General features: G+C 37.3%; 1 non-coding gene across 1 annotated transcript; it reads right to left on the bottom strand.

The window, feature by feature from the left end:
- Nucleotides 1-5586: 5586 nt before the first annotated feature.
- On the bottom strand, nt 5587-5693 carry LOC116119529. The gene has a single exon (XR_004126407.1). It is a non-coding gene; the product is annotated as a small nucleolar RNA R71 (small nucleolar RNA).
- Nucleotides 5694-6000: the final 307 nt, after the last annotated feature.

Genomic DNA, 6000 nt, shown 5'->3' with positions numbered 1-6000 from the left:
GGCTAATTTACTCTTCTATTTTTAACCCATTTCAAGGCAATTAATCCACACAACACTCAAACAATAATTACATCAACAATATTACCAAAAAAAAACTCAAATGAGGGCGAAAGAGGAAACAATAACTACGTACCTCAAGTGAGGCGTTACATTTCTACTATAATATTCGTAAAATAATTAATAAAGACAAGTATATTTATCAAAAAGGTGGGCCCAAAACTTTTCTTTACTTAATAAATACATTCTTTCATAGTACAACATCATTTGTACAAAAAAGACTCTAAAAAACAGTGGACAGTGTAGCCTAGTCTCCCTGCTTGTTGACGGCCACCGACCACGTCCTCACCTATGTCCTGTAAAACATAGAAAACAACAGAGTGAGCACAAAGATGCTCAGTAAGTAAATCTTCTAATCTATAATCCCGTGCATTAATCAATTCGTTCGTATTTTGTCACTTTCTCTAATTCAATCTCTCTTGTTCTTTCTCTACTTCTATTCTCACTATTCTTTTCTTTCTTTCTATTCTATCACCTATGGAGAATATAACCATGCATGGATGAGACACTAAAGCATAACAATGCATTTTCTTTCTTTTCTTTTCTTTCTATTATTCTCTTATTCTACTTTGCTGGTCGTGGTCGATGCATGGATTCAGAACCTTGACCATGTGAGTGTACTCCCTCGTGTATAGCTCTCCTCCGCATGTATTCTCACGACTATACAAATTCTTTTTTCCATTCTCATTCCGCTCTCTCATGTGGAGACCACTCTCTCATGGCGGTTACATGCAAGGAAACTCTACAACTCACAGGTTCCCCATCGCACAACCTATTTTTTTTCTTCTGTAGCACTTAATATTCATTTTATTCCTAGCGCTAATTCTTTCTCTTTATTCTAGAGAATTGGTTCTTTTTTTATCTTTATTCTTAGAGTGTTTCTTTCTCATTTCTCATATTTCTTTCTTATGTGATTACTCAATTAAACATATGCATATGGATGGCTCATGCCTAAAATCTTTCTTATATGCATTCAGAAATGCAAATGTGCTATGTTGATAAAGTAAGGTTCTCTACTTCTACTTATGCTTCTTTTAGGCTTTCATCAACAATATGTGTGCATACATAAACTCTATTCTAACTTAATTTATTTCTTTCTTAACCTTCCAAAATGGAGTTCAACTCCTATAAATCATCACACATCCTGCAAAGAAAACACACTTCAATATTCCTCTCAAATTCTTCTAATTCTATCCATACTTCTACTAAAATTTATCAACACAATCCACCCTTCTCATGGTGGAAATTCCTTCGTAAAAAAACATTGAACTCTCAAAATTCATCAACTCATTTCAAACATAAAAACCAAGCATTAATCATATATAAATCTCTACACCTCATTCAATCATGCAAATCACAACTTAGGTGGATTGACTTACCTTAGGCTCAAGTAGAATCCACTTAAGCTCTCTACTCTTGATGGCTTGATACTCTCTTAAACCTTCAATAAAAACTCAATAAGGACCTACTCTTTCAATAATAAAATTCATCTAGGTAAGGATTCTCACCTTTAAGTGCTTAGGATCAACTTGTTCAATTTTAGTCAAAGCTCTCAAAGATCCTTGGAAAATTGAATGAAAGTTTGGGAATTGAAGGATGAAGAGGCGGTGGAGAAGAATGAATGAAAGGGTTTCTAAAGCAAACCCTTAGTATCTCATATTTCTCCACTCTTTCCCAATATAACCTGCTCCTTTTTGAAATTCCACCTATGACCTTTAATTCTTTGCAAAAACAACCCCATTCAAACTATTCTCATGCAATTTCCTTGCTTTTCACTCCCCACTTTTCCTGTAATTAGGGGTAGAATGGTTATGAGTCCCAAAAGAAAGAATTCTCTAAAACTAAGGGAAAATTTCAGCCGAGTCTTTGCGCGTGCGAAGCTATTTCTTCACTCGGCGAAAACTCACATCAGCTACACCGGGGATGTAGCACTTTATCACCGTGACGAAGCTTCTTCTTCGCCTTGGCAAAGACTGTAACATCAAGATTTCACCAGTCTTACCAATTTTCAGGGCAACCACTCAACCCAAACCAATACACCTTAACCAAGGGTAACCAAACAATATTAACAATACAGACTCAAATGAGAATAAATCAATAAGAATCAAGCCATCATCAATCTTAACTACGTACCTCAAGTGGGGCGTTACATTGGAAGCATTTTGGGTCTTCAATTAGGGAAGATTTCATTCTTTTCTTATTGTTTTAGCATGTCGACCTCTTTATTTACAGTCTATACTCCGATTTTCTTTAATTTGAAATGAACCAACTCACTTTGGGTTAGGGTTTTGACTAACTTGGATTACAATGGTTTAATCTATAAATAGATGTTGTTTTTAAGTTTTATTGCTTGGATTATGTGTTTATTCTTGTTCTTAATGCAATTGAATGTTGAGTTTTCTTGGTTCAATTAAATGTTGAGCATGATGAGACTGAGAAGTGATTCATATGTTAGCCCCTCAGAGTAAATACCATAGATTGAATGAACGCTAGAGATAGGTTCGAAGATCTATAAAATCACTGGATTCACTTGGCTTAAAGACTTGGAACTGTTATTCTTCATTTTGTTGGGCGCGGGAGCTTATAGGGATAAGTGGAGATATGCCTAAGAAGGTATATTTTGCAGATTAGGGTGTTAGATTTATAATCCTTGCATGTGAGTTTGAAGGCAACAGCAATCGTGATTGAATCAAAGTATCCTAGTGAGGTCAAAATCCTAATCTCTTTGTCTTGTATGATATTTTCGTAATTAATTGATATTTCTTAATTAGTTAGATTTTAATTTACGTTATTGATTTGTTGTTAAATTATGCTTTTAGTCTCTCGCAAATCCAACAATCTTCGTGTTCTTCAACTAGTTACAAAACTAGGAAAATTAGTACTTAACACACAAATCCTCGTGGGAACGATACTCTTCTCATCATTTTATTACTTTTCGCGACTAGTGTACTTACTACATTGCATGTTGTCAAAATATGCATTAAAATATCAGCAGGATCAGATGGGATGTAACAAGCAGCATCTCTAATGTATTGCCCAGTATCACTCCCAAAAGTACATCAACAAGGGAAACTGAGCATCAGACACTCTCCATTTAACTTTTCTGAAGGAAAAATCCTAGACATCAAAGACAAACTAAACTTAATGGTGATTTGAAGGAAGATTTGAACCAGCATATTGCAAATTTCTTGGAAATTTGTGACACCTTCAAGTCGAACGAGGAGTGTCGGATGATGCAATTAGGTTGAGGTTATTCCATTCTCTTTGTGGGATAAAGCCAAAGGGTGTGTAACGCCCCACATGAGGTACGTAGTATTGCTGCTTCTTTCGCTCTTATTGAGTTGGTTTTTTGTATTGTTTGATTGAGTGTTGTGTTGAATGCTTGCCCTGAAATTGGTTGAAAATAGAAGAAGTTTAGTGTGCCAAGCTTCGCCGGCGCGAAGGAGAATCTTCGCCGCGGCGAAGATGGGTTGAAACCACGGGAAACTCTCTGGACAGTTTCGCCGCGGCGACAGACCGTTTAAAATGTTTGTTGAGTTTTAGAATTTTTTTCCCTAAGGCAATTTGACCATTCTACCCCTAATTAGCAGGAAAAGTGGGGAGTTAATTGTAAGGATTTTTCATGGAGAATAGTTGATATGGGGGTGAGTTTGTAATGAATCAAAGGATATAGATGGAATTCCTAAAGAAGAGTGGGGCAAAATGGGAATGCTTTGGATAAATTTCATTAAAAGGAATTAAGAGTTAGCAAACCCCTCATTCTTCTCCAAAAACGCAACTCTTCATTCTTCTTCCTCTCAATTTCTCTTCTTTTGATCAAGGAGTTCCAAAGGTTTTTGAAGTGTTTGGGGTGGAAAATCAACCTAAAGCTTCCTAAGGTAAGGATTCCTACTTAAGTTGTGTGATTTGTGAGTTTAGTTCATAGTGAGTTTGAAGGTTTTTGTTATTTTGGTAAGAGTAGAGAAAAAGTCAAGCAAAACTAGTGAAAGGAAGAGTTGGTGAAGTCTCTCCATAACAAAGTAAGTAAACCCAACCAAGTTGAGACTTATGAATTCTCTTGATTTGGTTTTGATAGAAATGATGTTGTATGTGATGTACATGTAATATGCCATGTATGGAGGTTTAAATAGAGATTTCTATGCCTTGTGAATGTTACATCTTGCAAATATTGAGAATGAGTTGTTGGGTTGGAAAGGTAGTTTGAGATGAAATTGAAGGGGTGTTATGGATCCCTTTTTGGAAGTGTCTTATTTGACAGGTTTTATGGTTTTGTGAAGGGGGTTTTTCCCATTTTGGGTGGTTAGAAAAAGTTTTGGAATCATTGCTATAATAGAGTTTTATAGTGCACATGAGTTGTTTGATGAATGCCTAATAGAGGTTTGAGTATGAGTAGTGAACCTTAATTCTTGCAACATTGCATGTTGGCTTCATAAGTGCATTAGTGGAGATGAACCATCCATAGGCCTACTAATTGACCTAAGAAAGTGTGGGAAACTTGTGTATGCAATTACCCTATGAGTAGACAGCTTGGTGGATGCAACTACTCTAAGAGTAGAGAGAATGAAAAATGCTGAATAGAGTGAATTAGAAGAGTAGAATAGATGGGTTGACGCTTTGTGATCATCACCCGACAGTTATGGGAATCGGGATGATGCTTTGTGATCACCACCCGAATAGCCCTTAGAGATGGGTCGATGCTTTGTGATCGTCACCCGATGAGTAGTAGAAATGGGTAGATGCTTGTGACCACTACCCGTTAGTTGTAGATAAGTGGGTTGATGCTTTGTGACCATCATCCAACATTTAGTTGAAGCGGGTTGATGCTTTGTGATCATCACCCGAAGTGACTAGAAGGGTTAATGCTTGGTGATCGTTACCCAGAGGCAGAGAAACGGGTAGGTGCTAGGTGATCTCCACCCGATAGTTAGGAAAACCGAGTAGGTGCTTTGTGATCCTCACTCGGTAGTCACTAAGACGGGTTGGTACTGTGTGAATTCCACCCGATAGTCATGAAGAATTTGGAGGATTTGGGGGTGCTGTGTGAACGCCATCCGGCCGTACCTCCGGTAAGATGAGGCCATGATGTTTAGTAGAAACAGAGATAGAATCAGAAATAGTATAAGGAAAGAATTAAGAGTTATACATACGGGGACAGACAGATAGAGGGTTTTACTTACTGAGCATTATTTTGTGCTCACCCCGTTATTTCCTTTGTGGATGCAGGATCTAGGTGATGATCCAGTCGGAGGGGCGTCGGCAAGCGAAGAGGAATAGCTACACTGTTTCCCCTGTTTTGTCTTTTAAAACAAATTTTTGTAAACAGTACTCTTTGTGTATGAAAGACATATGAATTATAATAAAAAGAAATTTTTGGGGGCCCAATTTTACATTGTTATTATGCATGCATTGTACTAGTTTTCAGTAATTGTTACAGGGTGGTTGATGGCATTACCACCGGGAACTATAACAACTTGGAATGATCTAGCACAGAAATTCCTTACCAAGTTCTTCCCTCCAGCTAAATCAGCAAAATTGAGAAATGATATCACATCATTTCTATAAAATGATTCCGAGTCATTGTATAAGGCTTGGGAGAGATACAAGGAGTTAATGAGGAAATGTCCACCCCATGGCTTGCCAGTTTGGCTTCAACTCCAAACATTCTACAATGGATTGATGGGTAATGTGCAAACCATGGTGGATGCAGCTTTAGAAGGGGCCTTGCAAAACAAGACACCAGAAGATGCCTATGAGTTATTTGAGGTTTTGGCAAGCAACAATTATCAAAGACCAAATGAGAGAGTTACACCAAGAAAATCTTCGGGTCTTCATGAAGTTGATGCCTTTATAGCCATCTCAGCCCAACTCACTGCACTTCAGAAACAGTTGGGAACTATGCAGGTAAACTTTATACAAGCATCTCAACTAACTTGTGATTTTTGT

The sequence above is a fragment of the Pistacia vera genome, unplaced genomic scaffold, assembly GCF_008641045.1.
Source record: "Pistacia vera cultivar Batoury unplaced genomic scaffold, PisVer_v2 Contig891, whole genome shotgun sequence".
Taxonomy (NCBI): Eukaryota; Viridiplantae; Streptophyta; class Magnoliopsida; order Sapindales; family Anacardiaceae; genus Pistacia; species Pistacia vera.
Note: the sequence above shows the minus strand (reverse complement) of the source record. Positions and strands in the feature narration are given on the sequence as shown.